Genomic DNA, 15176 nt, shown 5'->3' with positions numbered 1-15176 from the left:
TAACCTTGCAACAAACACATTACAACAACTGTCCGTAGATGGAGGTCAAAAATGTTAGGACTGTTAAAATGGATTTTTATGTTGACGATTTGTTAACTGGTGTGGCAGCACTTGAAGAAGCTTTTAAGTTACAGAGTTGATAGAGGTGTTGTCAAGAGGAGTATTCATTTTTCGAAAGTGGTGTTCTAATGACAATAGAATTTTGGAAGCTGTAAATGAAGTCGATAGGGAGTAATTTTTTAGAATTGCTGATTTACACGCTATAAACACTTAAGAAACTTTTTGGGATCCAAAATCTGTTAAGTTGCTTTATGACTGCCCTGAGAACAATAACAAAAACTCTTTTACTAAAAGAATAGAGCTATCTGGAGTTGCAAAGCTTTTTGATCCATTGAGACTAATAAATCCAATTATAGTTTTGATAAAAAATAAAATGGGTGGTGCAATAGTCAGTTGAGAACTAGGGCCTAGTGATTTACAGCTCTCAACCATTCCTGTGTTCGAATACTTTTGTCAGAAATGAAGGGGATCTACCGTTTTAAGCCGAATCCTAACGGTTTATTTGAGAAAGCACTTTTCATGGCCGATAGTCCTGTCATCGGAAATTTTCAATGGAGACCCCATGTAACCAACAGAATCTAAAGTGCTGACATGGTCTTAAATTATAAGATTTAAAAAGCTTTTTAATTTGAATCCAAATAAATGTTGTAAATGTGTATTAAATAAAATAAATTTGACCAAATATATTTTTAATGATTTATTAATGCTGTATTTTGTTTACTTAAATTATTTACGAACGCAATATGCGCTGCAACTGGTTAAGCATAATTGGAAATGGACAAAAGTGCAACTATATACTTTTTAAAACAACAAAACAGACAATTTTTTCAGCTGTAGTTTGCTTAGAGCATTTTTTTTGGCGACGTTAGAAGAATAGGCGGGTGTCTCCGTATTTGTTTTTACAGACAATGCTACAAAAAGCATACTTGTGAAGTTCTATTACCAACTTAAGCTAGTTCAAATTCCTCAATTAGATTAGTATTTTCATCATTTAAGCAGTTCGATAATTGCAAAATAATTTAACATTAAACTGTGGGAATTCACTAAAAAAACCTCAATAAAAATTCGTGTCGATTACACGATAAATTGAATAAGTTGTGCATGAATTCACAACTATCTTAAGACGTTTACATTTTGTAATATGTCAAAATTTGCATTTTATTTGGTCTGCATTTATTCAACAGGTTCGCTTTAATCGATCTGATTATTATTTTAAAGCATTGTTGTTCCTTTGATGCATAGTCAAGAATGTTATGGATAAGCCATTTTTCGATTATAACCCTTTTTTTAAATTAATATTTATTAATCAACATAAAATTGAAAAATAGTTGCAAGCTCAAATCATTGAAAACAAACTAAAAATATACTTACTTACTTAAGGTGGCGCTACAGTCCTGTGTGATCTAGGGCCTCACCCAACAAACTTCTCCATCTAGCTCGGTCCCTAGCTAGATGTCTCCAGTTTCGCGCTCTAAGTTGGGTGAAGTCACCTTCCAATTGTGCGCACCACCTGATCCGCGGTCTTCCTCTACTGCGCTGTCCTATGGATGTGGATTCGAAGACTTTCCGAGCCGGAGCATTGGTTTCCATGTGCTCTACGTGACCCAGCCATCCTAATCGTTGGACTTTTACCCTTCTGGCTAAGTTTACCTCGCTGTACAGCCCGTACAGCTCGTCGTTCTATCTTCTTCTCCACTCCCCTTCGATGCATACGGGACCGTAGATCATACGAAGAACTTTTTTCTCGAAGCGACCCAAGGTGCTTTTATCCGCTTATGTCATAGTCCATGCTTCTGCACCGTATAGCAGGATGGGGATGATCAGGGTCTTATATAGCAACACTTGACATCCCGCTGAGTTCTTCCGATTATATCAATGTCATCAGCACATGCTAGTAATTGGACAGACTTTTGAAAGATAGTGCCTCTAGTGTTGACGTGTGAGCTCTGCACTTTTCTTTCAAGCACAATGTTAGAAAAAGCACATGACAGCGCATCACATTGTCTGAAACCTTTTTTGAAATCGAAAGGTTATGTTAAGTTGTTTCCAAACTTTATGGAGCAGCGTGAATTCTCCATGGTCATCCTGCACAAACGGACTAGTTTGGCAGGGATGTAAAAACTAGACATGGCTCTATACAGCTCGTCCCTGTATATGCTGTCATAGGCGGACTTGAAATCGATGTAAAGATGGTGGGTGTCGATTTGGTGTTCTTGGGTTTTTTCCAGGATATGCCGTAATGTGAATATCTGATCAACTGTGGACTTTCCTGGTCTAAAACAACACTGATAAGAACCTATCAGGTTGTTGACGATGGGCGTTAGACGTTCACATATTACGGCAGAGAATATTTTGTAGGCGATGTTGAGTAGACTGATTCCTCTATAGTTGGTGTAGTTAAAAGGGTCTCCTTTTTCATTATCGGAAAAACAATACTGAGGTTCCATTCATCGGGCATGCTTTCTTCTGACCATATCTTACAGATAAGTTGGTGCATGCTCCTAATCAACTTATCTCCAGATGCTTTGAAGAGCTCGGCATTCAAGCCATCCGCTCCAGCGGCTTTATTAGACTTCAGCTTAGATATGGAAATTTTTACTTCGTCTAAGTCGGGAGGACGAGATTGTTGGCTTTCGTCGTCTATGTTGAATGGATCATCCTGCCTGACAGCGGAATTCAGTTCGTCGTCACCATTATACAGTCTGCAGAAGTGGTCCTTCCATATCCTCAGCATTAACTGCGGTTAGACTATTAGTTTTTACTTTCGTCTTTGCAGCCTTCAGTTCTAGGTTTATGTACCTGTGAATTTCGTTTCACCTGTTCATAAAACTTTCGAACTTCTCATGAGCAGCTTTCGTCCTTTTATGCAGCGCCGCGCCGCTTTGCGTGCCTGTTGTTTGGTTGCATTTGCCTGTCGCCATTCCATATCAAACTAGGGGTTCCTTGTTGGTGGGTGTTTGAAACCCAGCACATCAGAAGAGGCTTGTCTGATAGCATGTTGGCAATGTTGCCATTGGTTTTCGATACATTGTGTTGGCGGCAGAGAACTTCGATAGAGGTTACTTGTAACTCGTAGTAGCCGTTCGACGTTATACCTTTTCCCAGCTCCTCCCTGTTTTGCCTTAGGTCTGGAAATCCGAAGTGCTACCTTGGCTACAACGAGGTAGTGGTCCGAGTCGATGTTTGCTCCTCGCAAAGTTCGTACATCTATAATGCTGGAAGCGTGTCTGGCGTAGATCGCAATATGGTCAATCTGGCTTACGGTAGATTGATCTGGAGAAGTCCAAGTTCGTTTGTGGATGTTGAGGTGTGGAAAACACGTACTGGCTACCATGACGTTTCGTCCCGCAGCAAAATCTATGAGCCTGAATCCGTTGTCGAAAGTGTTGTCGGGCGGGATGTTCTTCCCGATTATTCCACCAAAGATTTCTTTTCTTCCTAGCTTGGCATTAAAATCGCCCAGGACTATTTTAATATCGTAGCTAGGGAACTGCTCATATGTTTTGTTTAGGAGCTCAAAGAACATATCTTTGGTGTTTTCGTGTTTCTCTTCTGTGGGGGCGTGCGCGCATATCAGGCTAATATTGACGAATTTAGCCTTGATGCGTATGGTCATGAGGCGCTCATTGATGCACCTATAGCTCAAGACTTTTTGCCTTAGTCTGACTCCAATGACGAAGCCGCATCCAAATAAGCACTGTTGGTTTTTGTGGTAGCAGTCGCCATAGTCAATATTGCAGTTTTTCATCCTCTTTTTGCCCGGCCCATCCCATCAGGATATCCAGGTGCATATCATTTTTTAATTAAATAGGATGGTCCATCCGGACCTGGAATAAGACTTCAATGAACATTAAAAATCCCTTCCTTAACGTCTTCAAAGGACAAAACAGGTACCCTTAATCCAAGTTCGAAACAGATAAATGATAATTTAAACCGCCTGGAATAGTTACAGGTAAATGATACACATAAACATTCTCAAAAAATTACTCGAATAAATCACATGTTTTATTTAATTAAGAAGAATATTGATTCATTTACTACATATTTTTAAAAACAACTGAGTTCTGCTTTTTAGAATACATGAAAGCCCAAAATGATTTTGGGTCTGTTGATATCTTTGATTGAGAATCCAAGATATATTGTCAGCATACAAAATTATTTAACAAACGTACACACGTCGCATCTGACAGTATCGATCTCTATCAATATCACACTTGTTTTTTTTTTAACTTTTTAAAAGCTTTATTTTTTATATTTTTAACATTATGGAGTCTTTTGTCACTCCAAGGCAATTTCGAGTCACACCATTTTTTTTGGACTAAATCGGAAAAAACCATCAAATAGACATTCTAAAGAATTTGTAATAAAAAGCATTCAAATTTGCTCCCAGTCTATTGATAAAAAGCAATCATTCAAGTTATCACATTCTCCTTTAAAAAAATTGAAATCATTACAATGGAATTGTTTAATTGAACTAGAAACATCATTATTAAACATTCTGAAAGTTAACCATGTCGCTTTATGGTGGATAGTATTTTTACAATTGGAAATAAAGATTCCTTAACTTCATAAGCTAGGCTATTATATAAAAAATACAAAAAGAGTAAATCCAGATATCTTTGCATTGCTTATACAATTTATTTGAATTTAGTTAAGAGACAATATCGAATCAATAAATAAAATTTCAAAATCTTTTATAACATTATACGGAATTAAGCATTTATAATCTCCGGAATAGTACCAATGAATATGACATAAATTGAAATCTCCTAAGATACAAGGCAGTTGGTAATCATGTATCCTTTCCAATAAAAATTAAATGTTATTTTTATGCATTTCATAAATTAACGTAGAGCTCTTAGGAAGATTGTAGCTTACAACAAAACCAATTTATGTATATATTCCTACTTCATTACTTGATGTACATAACTCTTCAACTTTTGTATCATTAAATCGCAGATTGACTTGCGAATTTTGTATTTACAACAATAAGCGCACCCCCTCCTTTCTGTGTTGAAAATTCACATCCATCAGAGCGGTAAACTAAACATCAAAAAGTGACCAAAGAGCTCAGCTGATCAAATATGACCATGTAAAAACAGCCATCGGAATTTTCATCATCTTCCCTTTTCCAGAGAGAAAAAACTAATCGAGAGAGCCAAATTTCCTCGGCTTCGTCCCTTTGAAACCTTTTACACTCATTTTTTATAGCGTGTTGAATTCGTATCGGTGTATACATGTTTTCACCTCGAAGAGCAGAGAGAATCGAGACTTTTGATATTTCTTTCTTTCTCTGGTTTTCACAAACTAATTGTAGCAAACAAATTTCGTTTGTCAATAAATTACGGTAAACGTTAAAACGGTAGATTGTGGTGAATTTGTTTTTCTTTTCTCTTTCTTTGAGTTACAGATAGATGGCCTTAACAACCAACACCAGAAAAGATGTAGTCAGAAAGAATTTAAGGTTTTTTGGACTAGACTTTATTTGTTATGAACAAGTACATGTTTTTTATAAATGTATGTTATGTTCATTTCAATAGAAATACCTTAACTAATAACTTAACTGCTGTTTTATCTAAAATAAACTGCATTGAATTATTTTACATCGAATTAATTATAATAGGTGGAAATAATAAAAGTCTACTATTTATATAAAATATCCATACCTTCTGCAATTGCGGTATCAATCGATATTTTCTGGAACTTAGTGTTAACGTAACATTTATTTGTCATGAATTAGTCTTTCAGCTGTTTTTTACACCAACAAAATTAATTATGAAATTTGGCTGCAATAATAATTACTTGAACACAGCATTTTCTATGTTTATAGTTATTCAGGTTTAGCCCTTAACTTAGATTTGCATTTATTTATGAATAGCCTAAAAAGTTTAGCAAATATCTATGAATAACCCATAATGCACTTTCAGAAAAACTGTAGTTAGAACTTTCCCTCACAGATTTTTCCTTGTCGCTATATAACTGAAAGATAAGATATAAATAAATAACAGAACTAGAAAACTTATTAAAATGATGCATAAGACTTAAATTTTGGTTGAAGAACAAATTTGTATATTCTCTTCACAAAACCACTGACCTAGCGAGAATACAAATACTTTTACTTTTGTAGAAAAGTACTTTTCGGCTTACATATGAAGTTAAGCCTTTAAAAACAGCACACTAGCTTAGTGGAAAGCATAGCTTATCGCCAATTCACAAATCTTATGCGATGAAAATTGGCAACAGAAGTTCACGGTTTTTTTATTTAGTCTTTACTTAAATCACTTATTTTCAGCATTTTGGAAATGTAGGTAACGTAAAAAAAATAAACAACGAGTACCAACAAATATAATAGGAATGTACTTAATGATTAAAACTGGCTTCAAATAACTAACTAATATTTGTCTAAATGCGTAATTTAGAATTGTTTCTAAATCTTCATTGTTCTGGCACTTCATATTCGAATGATATTACTCCCAAACTAATACAATGAGAGTACCAAAAAATTGTTCATCCACAATTTTGAATTTTCTTTGAACACCTCTGAACAGCATTGCATCCGCCATTTTTCGAAGGTGGACGCCATTTTTTTTAATGTGGGGAGTATGCACATTTTCTTGCATAAGTATTCGTTCCCCACCTTTTTTTTATATGGAGTTAATACATATGCAAGTTTATGTGCAAATCGCAGCTTGTAGGCAAAAAGAAAGCAACCGTCGAAGGGCTGTATGACTCTCTTAATAGTTGTTGCGTACGTACGTGTCCCCACCCCCGAACAAACCAAAAAAATAAGCGGAAATAGATCGTGTTCGATAGTCAAAGTAGTGTTGAATTAAACAAAATCTCGGGCCGAATATTTTAATGCATTTAGCTTGTCTGAATTCCACCAGACTGGAAAGTTGTGTGCACTTCAATTTCTTAAAATTCGCCTTTGAGAGGGGTAATGCATTTTGATGTTACAAAATATCACACAAGAGACGACAAAACCATAAACTATCGGTAGTTTGATGGTTGAAGTGAAATGGCGAAAATTTCGGTTGCATCAACATCTTGCGGCCTGGTGTTAGTTGCATGAGCAAAAAAACTTTTTTGAATTTTCAGTTTTTAAAAATGTCACTCCCTGTGTCAAAATACCATCGATCTGCCATTTTCGGTTAAATCGACATCTCGCGACCTTTTGTCAGTTGTCAAAGTAAAAATTTGTACGGATTTTCGGGATTTTAAAAATCTCACCCCTACCTCTCAAAATAGCATCGGTCAAGCTTAAAAAGTTCGGATTTTTGATATTTCACCTCCTAACTTTCAAATTGACACCGACATCTGTCATTTAGAAAATAAGTGCGGTTCTCGGGCTATCTCCATCTTGCCACAAGCCAATCGGCGTCGAAAGTATGGTTTTACAAAATATTGACAATTCGTCACCATATGCCAAGTGTCAAACTTTAAGTACGTTTTAAACTATGATTTTCTATACTAACACCTTCAAACTTCAAAATATTTTTCGTTGCATCTGACATCAGCAACCAATTACAAGGAAAGTCTTTGGCTCCCTCCTTGTGGACCTTGTGGTGCATAATTGTCTCTGGTAAGAACATCTGTCAAGATACCAAAAACACCTAACGAAAATAGCAAATTGGTAACGAAATAAAATAAGTACACACATCGACTCAAAGGACCGTGCAGACAAGAGGCAATAATAGTGAAGAAGAGAGAAGAAGAAGAGACTGAATATGAATATTCTGTCATACATTAATTCATTGCCCCGCAACATCTGAGACAATGACGATTGCCGCAGCGAGCGATGCCTCCAGTATCCATGACGACAACATTCGGCACTACGAGCATATCGTCTCACGTTTTGGCACCGGCCGCTCTCATCTCGCCTCTCGAATGCCAGTGCTCTGAACAGGAAACGCAAACGAATTCTATACAGATTGGCGCAAAAAGAATACGCCTCGAACAAATCCGCTTACGCTGAAGGCATCCTGGACGATAAACCTTGGACGTTCATCGAAACAACAACAACGGATAGCGAAGTCTTAGCTCAATTTGCGAGTACGTTCGGATGCTATGCCGAGACACGTCTGCCAGACGCAAACAATTTATGGTATGACTGTGCAATAATATCCAACCTAATCACTAGGGAAGATGTCGATGCGAACATACGGTGCCTAAAATGAAATACCCCCGATTCCGATGGCATTACGAAGCTGGATGTAAAAAAAAATTCCAGCCAGAACCTCGCTCTACTTCTCAACTAACTAGCGAGGCTTTACAAGTATCGATAGCTGCTTCGCCATCTCATGGTCCAGTGAGAGTCTCGATCTTCCTTGATCTAACTCGGGCTCTAACCAGAACAAAAATCGACAAAATCAACCTAGTGGAGGCGTCGTTAGCGAACAGCAGCACTACCATCAACTGCAACGGAAGGTCAATCGGCACAGTGCCCAGTCTTCGAGGGGTCTAGTAGGGTGATCCAGCGTCGTCCCTCCATTTCGTCGCATTAAAACTCCCATTATTTGTGTTTTGAGATATTTGTATTTAAAGTTTGAAATCAATATGCAAATTAATAGATTTTGGGAGTTTGATTTTTTTATATTTTTAATATGGTGCTTAGGGTGTTTTGAGGAATTATAAATTTAACATTTGCATGAACTTGGTGTATTTATTTCATTTTTGTTGAAAATGGACTTAGTAAGTTTTCAAAGAACGACGACGATTTCAACATCTTTATGGAAGAGCTTATCACCACACTTGAAGAAGATTACGACGGCATTAAGATTAATGACAGCAAAATCACCTGCCTTGTCTACGCAGACGACCTCATTCTAGTGGCGGCAACTCCGGACGACGGAGAAAGAATGCTCAAAAAAACTACAGATTTCCGCATGTCTATGAGCATGAGCATTAATGCCAAGAAATGCTCCTCCTTTTCTCTGAAGACCGTTCCCGTAAAGAAAAAGGTGTGCGTGGATACACACACGGTGTTTAAAGTGAACAATGCAGCAATACCACCTTTAGACACGAGAGGTGAATTCAAATATCTTGGTGATAATTTCTCCTTCGTAGGCTTTTGTCCACCTGGCCTTAGCAATCTGCTTGAACAGCTGAAGAGGATTGCCAAGGCTCCTCTCAAGCCTCACCAGAAATTGTCTATTCTGGAGGAGTACCTCGTATAAAGATACATTGCCCATCTCCAAAAACCGAACATCACGTCAAAGGCGTTAAAGAAAGATCAGGAAAGCCGTGAGAAGTGTTCTTCACCTTAACTCACGTTGTCACAGTACGCTCCAGTGAGGTACGATGGACTGGGTATTTTCAAGTATTTGGAAAATATACCAGTAATAATCAAAGCTCGGATCAACAAATTGCAAAGTGCCAGCCCGGTGACTTAGGAGTGCACTGGGAAGGCCCAATTTCCCATAGGGCCCAATATAACAAGAAGTTGGCAATTAACAGTTTTTTTCTCTCTGCCTTTTCATCTTTACATCTTTGAGGTCGATTGTATCCTGTTCCTATGTGCTCCCATCGATGAATGCGACGAGTACGAGGCCGATAAACGTGACCCAATCGTCGAGATTTTGGAATCTAATGGTTAGACGCAAGCTTTGATGATTCTATAAATGCAAAATCTGCATCAATTATATCTTAAAAAGCAAAAATATACATTACATTTAGTTTGTTTTCTTTTCGTTTTCGCTGTCAAAGTACTCGCCTCGTTGTTAATCTGTTGTTAACTGGCACAACTCAAATAAGACCAGGTTCGCATTGCAGTTCTGGGGTGTGCCTATACTTTCTGCATGTTTTTTTTCCGTTTTTGGCGAAACTTTTTATAAAAATCATAGAATTTGTATGCTAAAAGCAGTCAAATATTATTTTTAGCACATTTCTACTGAAAATAAGTTGTATAATTAATTTTTCTTAAAATATTGCATTAACTTTTCAATTTTTGAATTCAACGGATATCTTTTTCAAACGCCTGAGTTCACCTCAAAGTTTTTTCCCCCGAGCTTGACCAAGATGGGCACAAACTCCATAATAACTACATCCATAATGGCTTGATCCCATAAGACATGCACGGGACAACTAAACATCAAAAACACTTTAGTAAACATATAAATCATATTGGTTTGCCTTTAAGCTGAACAGGAAATCGAACTCATAAACTTAATTTAAGGAAGCGTGTGGCTGTGGATTTCTCCTCTAATTTTATTAAATTTCTCCTAAAAACTTAGTATTATACTTGATTCTATGTATGCGTGAAAACACGTCCAAGGATTTACCAATGGAGTATTTTTGGACAAAATCCTCTCAATTTACCTTGTAGTCCAAAAGAGAACAAATCCATATTATTTTTGGTAAATTTTATCGCATTTACGTTATTATCTATAAATATTATTAGGGATCAAAATGAATTCTAAAAATTTGTACAAGAATAACCTGAAAGAATACTTCTTTTCTTCTGGGATTTTCTTTTTCGAAATTTGATTTATATTCAATAATATGATAAAACTAGTAGCTCTACAATATATTATCTTATATGAATCTGTTAGGGACAATTATAATATAATAATACCAATTATCTTTGTGTCTCAATGTAGTTCACCCTTGAATGAAATTTCTAATATTTGTGGGATAGTTTTGTTTTTATAAATGCAATATACGTACAATTTACTATTTCAATTCAGAAAATATGTATATGAAGCTAATACTTTTTGTGTTGCAATGTGATCAATCTCTCTGTTAAGAATTCATGTCGCTGCATGTCAGAGCTCATCATTTAAGTAGTATTCACATGAGCGCGACCAACGAACGACGAATGAATTACAAAATGTGAGTTTATATACGTTTGAAGACATATTTCCACACAAATTCTAAACAAAACGATAGCAATATAGTTTCTATTTGATTTATGAAACATACTTTTACTTTTCGATATAATATATTAATAAATTTAGGAAAACAAATTTATTCGCCGCGAAAAAAATTATATTTGATACGAACTTTCAAACTTTATTCGCGTTCCACATAATCCACAGTCGCAACGAATAAAATAATCGCGCGTACTTAACCTAAAAAATCATTCTTACTTTGGTTTCGGTGGTGAATGGTGTTCGGCTGTGGCTTCATTCGCGACGAATTGAAAACTCTCATGTGAAAGAAACGTCAAAATCGACGAATATTCGTTAATTCGTTGGTCGTTGGTCGTGCTCATGTGAATAGTACTTTAGACAACACTACACTGCAGTCCATTTGCACTAGATCAATGACACAAGTTCGATTTTCTAGTGTCTAGGAAACATGCTTCTTCACTGTTGAAGCAATAATTTCAAAATTAAATAAACCTTTTACTCAAACAACAGCCAGACTACCGATATTATTTCTCAGATTCTTCCCTCAATTCTTTTTTGGATGAATCAAGCGTTTTGGGAGTGGGTGACGATTTGAAAACGATGTCAATATTATTTATTTATTTACCAAATTAATTAATGCCAGCAATAATAATAAGAAAAAGATAGTTTAAGGTTATTTTTTGCCGAATTCAAGGAGGGGGCATAAAATAAATAAGTAGAGATCATTGAGAAACGAAAGCAATATACACAAACTATTTTGAATACAAATTAAATAAATTGGTTAGAAAATGACTGTCAATGAGTCAAATCATATGATCTTGAGGTGGACGGCTCTGCAGCCACAATATCGCGAACAGAAGCAATATTCTCAGCAATATGAGCATGCACATTCGTACAGACCAGGCTCAAATTATTGCACGATTTTACCGATTGTACGTACATTTTCATAATAAGCCATTTTTAATTTCCCATAGGAAATTATTGTAATGGGTCCGATTTGTCAAATTGAAAATTTTGAAATTTCTCGACGTTTAAAGGTCCCTAGAGTCGAAATAAAAGATTTTTAGAAAGATGGATGTGTGAGTACGTTCGTACGTCCGTACATCCGTATGTCCGTACGTTCGCGACGTTTTTTTCGTCGTCCATAGCTCAAGAACCAGAAGAGATATCGTTTTAAATAAATTTTGCTATACAGATAATAAGACAGAAAGGGCTCTCAAGAAAATTGCGTGGGTAGTTTTTTTACCATAGCAGTTTGAAAAAAAGGTGAACATTTTGGTTACCCTAAACATCTTACGAACCAAAACCGCTAGAGACTTGAATTAAAATTTATATAAATGTATTGTAACGTGATATAAAAGCAGTGTATTTTTTGAAAAAATCCATTAAGCGTTTTTTTTATAAATCAAAAAAACTGAAAAATAGATTTGTCACCTCCAAAATTTTACGACTAAAATATTATTTCATCTCCAAAACAATTTTGTGCAACGAAGAATAATAATCTTAACATACAGTCTTTTACGAGATTTCGTCTCATAAGGCATTTCAAATAAAGTGAATATAATAAAAGCCAGAATAACTTTAAAACGCTGCTCGATTGTGTATCTATGGTTCAAATTGAGTTAGTCTGACATTGAGAAAAATGTCAAATAAAGTGCCGAACAATATTTGACGTTCTGGAATACTCAACATCGGCAACTTAACTACATGTAATAATTCAGCCCACAGGCGCTCACCGGAAAACTGTATATAGCAAAACATCAACTAAAGTAACACAAATTCAACAAATAAAGAAAAAGCATTACGGCAACACTTCTAATTGGAAGTCGAACTTGTCTAGTTGTAGAAGCTGATAAGGGTCGATGATTCTCGAGAACTTTCTCCAGATGTGACGTTCATTTCCTCTACCTTCCCACCATCATAATCCCCTACCACATAAACAAATCATACAAGTGAACGGTTATATAACCAACTCCCAGCTTACCTCCCACGATGTAATGGCAAAAAAGCTAGACAGTGTTCGTCTCTCCGGTGCTCCTTCCCACCTTGGGCAACATAGCTCAACTGCTGTTTAGCTATCTTAATCATTTTCTTACATATCAGCATGATGTTCTTATTTTCTTAACATCAACTGACTCCTTACCCTATCTCTTCCTTCCAACCACATTTTTTGATTATTGGGCTTGATCTAAGGTGTTAAACGACCTGTGCAGATGATCAGACTGGCTGGAGGCCCAATTAAAAAAATAGCTCAGCCTCTAACGGAGTATCCGGATACCTGGCGACCACCGGAATAACAAGCCTTATCTGTATAATGCGAATCTCTTTTTTCGCAACTGGTGAGACCAAGTTATGAATGGAAAAAAATATGAGATTGGTATTTCTTCAAGATACGTCTAGCTGCAAGAATCCTGAAGGTCTCTTGTGAATCATTGGAGGCTGGAAGGACAACGCATCAAAGCGCTCGCTTTGAATGGGCAAAGAGTGTTCTTGCTACAGCAAGGACCAGTAAAGACACGCCTAAACGAGAAAGGTCTCTTGAGGGGGCCATTACGACACCAAAACGGCCTCGCGTGCACAGCACCAGCAATACCTTCAAACCCACCAAAAATCCCAGTTTCAGTGACTTGCAGAAGCTATATGGACGAGAAAGAGGAGGAAACAGTTCTTCACCTTCTCTGTAAATGCCCTGGGGTCCTACTCTGTAATGCGTTTCGAAAGCAAATATTTTCAAAAACGAATATTTTGTGCACTCTATTTCTAATGCGTATAAGAAATCTAGTACTTACGGAATGCGTTTCCGAATGTCATTAGCGTTCGAAAACGAAAATTTTGTTTCTACACCAAGAAAGCTAACGAATTGAAATTCGAACTTCGGAGGTCGTTTTTAAAGGATGCAAAAGTAAAATTGTGTAAAGTTGTGTGTAATTGATAAAATATAAGTGGGAAAATAATAATTTTATTCAAAACTAGCGGCTCGGTACGTGCTTCGCTACATATAAGGCATAGTAATACAAAAAATGATTATTAAGTTAATTTATTCAAACAAAAAAATATTTTAAATTGCTAGCTATTTAAAAGTCCAAATGACCCAAATGATTATGTGGTTTATATTATATTTATCAGCAAAGAGTAAAAACTAAAAAATGAAAAAGAAATGGGTACTCTTACTATGGCGGGTTTATATGGGTTAGGCTGGAACAGGCAAAATAAAGTTGGCCATGTGAAAAATATGATTCCTCCAAATTGACACCACAAACATTAAGTGTTTGCCCTTGGGCCTTATTTATGAACATCGCAAATAATAAATGCACAGGATATAGTAATCTTTTGAATTCAAATGTCATGTCAGTTGGAATCATAGACACACTTCTCCTTTTGATTTCCCAGTTATGATTCTAGCTTCAATCAAATTTGGCAATAACTTTATCACTGCCAATCTGGTGCCATTGCACAGTTTTGGTGGATTAATGTTTCGCAATAATATAATCAAAGAACCAATTTTCACATTCATGCAATGCGGTGGTATACCAGCCGGTTCCAATGAATTTAAAAATTCAATTGGAAAATTCATTGCCTCATCGTGATTCATAACACTGTCAATTGTTTTATATGTCGTGACTACACCTGGCAGTTTCACTTAAAATTTAAAATTATGAATGATTTCTGTAACTCTGAAGAATATTCGCAAAAACACATTCAATCAGCTCATCTATAGATTGGGCAATTGTACAAAAATTGTTCGGCAAAGTGATCAATCCCGTTGGTAGGTACTGTCGATTAATATTTTGCCTTGACATTAATCGCAGAACTTTTGGCTTAGCAGAATTTCTCGGAGAAGCAGATTGGAGTTTCAATCACCCATACTTTCAATGGCAATTTTAATGCAGAGTATGCGGTCCGACCACCTTCTTATAATGTAGCAGCAATTCCCGAAGATGCAAGTGCCAATTCAATTTTCCGATCCGATCGAATAGTCGCTAAATTCAATAATACAACGAAAGTTTTGCCTGTACCACCAGGTGCATCCAAGAAATATAATGAACCTGTATTATTGGAAACGGCTTGCATGATTGTGTCATTCAGATGTTTTTGTTGAATATTCAATTTGGTTATATTCGATTGTACAAATAAACGTAAATTATTAAAATTGAACTCCTGCTCACGTTGCAATTTACGATCAAAACAATCATGTATCTCAAGATTAGGTGCAGTCATACCCGATTGCGCTAATGCTTACACATACCTTCTCTACGTACAAACCTT

The 15176-nt window shown here is 36.3% G+C and overlaps 1 long non-coding RNA gene across 1 annotated transcript; it reads left to right on the top strand.

Moving 5' to 3' along the window:
• The first annotated feature begins 14604 nt into the window (after positions 1-14604).
• On the top strand, positions 14605-15065 carry LOC129953337 (uncharacterized). Its single transcript, XR_008782497.1, has 2 exons — positions 14605-14676; positions 14737-15065. It is a non-coding gene; the product is annotated as an uncharacterized LOC129953337 (long non-coding RNA).
• The last annotated feature ends 111 nt before the right edge of the window (positions 15066-15176 follow it).

This window comes from Eupeodes corollae, chromosome X (genome assembly GCF_945859685.1).
Source record: "Eupeodes corollae chromosome X, idEupCoro1.1, whole genome shotgun sequence".
Taxonomy (NCBI): Eukaryota; Metazoa; Arthropoda; class Insecta; order Diptera; family Syrphidae; genus Eupeodes; species Eupeodes corollae.
Note: the sequence above shows the minus strand (reverse complement) of the source record. Positions and strands in the feature narration are given on the sequence as shown.